Consider the following 1,232-nt stretch of genomic DNA (forward strand, 5'->3'; position numbering starts at 1 on the left):
TCCCGGGTTCAAGCGATTTCCCCGCCTCAGCCTCCCGAGTAGCTGGGACTACAAGCGCCCACCACCACACTCAGCTAATTTTTGTATTTTTAGTAGAGATGGGGTTTCACCATGTTGATCAGGCCGGTTTCGAATTCCCGACCTCAGGCGATTCGCCCACCTCGGCCTCCCAAAGTGCTGGGATCACAGGCATGTGCCACCGTGCCTAACTAATTTTTGTATTTTTAGTAGAGATGGGGTTTCACCATGTTGATCAGGCCGGTTTAGAACTCCTGACCTCAGGCGATCCACCCGCCTTGGTCTCCCAAAGTGCTGGGATCACAAGCGTGAGCCTCCGCGCCTGGCTAATTTTTGTATTTTTAGTAGAGAAACCACTGCCCTCCGCCTGATCTGTCAGTTTCTAAGAAAAGTGTTTCAAGTCCTTCCCCACCACTGCTGGTGCATCTCCATCTTCCTGTGGCTCTGTTAGTTATGACTTCATATATTTCGAGGCTCTGTTTTTAGTTGAATATGGTTCTGTATTCTTTCTTTTTAAAATGTATTTCAAAAATTGTCAGGCTGGGTGCGGTGGCTCAAGCCTATAATCCCAGCACTTTGGGAGTCTGAGGTGGGTGGATCACCTGAGGTCAGGAGTTCGAGACCAGCCTGACCAACATGGAGAAACCCCATCTCTACTAAAAATATAAAATTAGCGGGGTGTGCTGGTGGGTGCCTTTAATCCCAGCTACTCGGCAGGCTGAGGCAGGAGGATCATTTGAACCCGGGAGGCAGAGGTTGTGGTGAGCCAAGATTGCGCCATTTGCACTCCAGCCTGGGCAACAAGAGCAAAACTCCATCTCAAAAAAAATAAAATAAAATAAAAATAAAAAACTGTCAGATTGTCAGACAGCCACACTGACTTTTTAAAATGTATGCTTCTATGAATATCAACACACGTATAAATTCATGTGACTGCCAATATGGTCAGGGCCCACAGTAGTTTCATTACCCTCCAAAAAACCTTATGTTCTCAGAGTTTATCAATCATGCATGAAGCTGCTCTAAACATTCCTGTGCAGGCTTTTGTGGAAACAAGGAACGTTCAGATTGGGGTCGGTAGACCAGAGTCCAAGGCCAAATCCAGCCCTGGCCTGCGTTTGTACAGCCTTTGAACTAAGAATGGTTTTAAAAACCAAAAGACCCCAAAGACCCATGTGAGACAGAGAGACTGTGCGGCCCACAGCGCCTCACAG

At 47.3% G+C, this 1,232-nt stretch overlaps 1 protein-coding gene across 1 annotated transcript in view; it reads left to right on the plus strand.

The window, feature by feature from the left end:
* MLC1 (megalencephalic leukoencephalopathy with subcortical cysts 1) overlaps positions 1-1,232 on the plus strand; it is a 28,333-nt gene that overhangs the window by 6,878 nt on the left and 20,223 nt on the right. The gene's annotated exons all lie outside the window — the stretch shown is intronic.

This window comes from Colobus angolensis, unplaced genomic scaffold (assembly GCF_000951035.1).
Source record: "Colobus angolensis palliatus isolate OR3802 unplaced genomic scaffold, Cang.pa_1.0 Scaffold208, whole genome shotgun sequence".
Lineage (NCBI taxonomy): Eukaryota > Metazoa > Chordata > Mammalia > Primates > Cercopithecidae > Colobus > Colobus angolensis.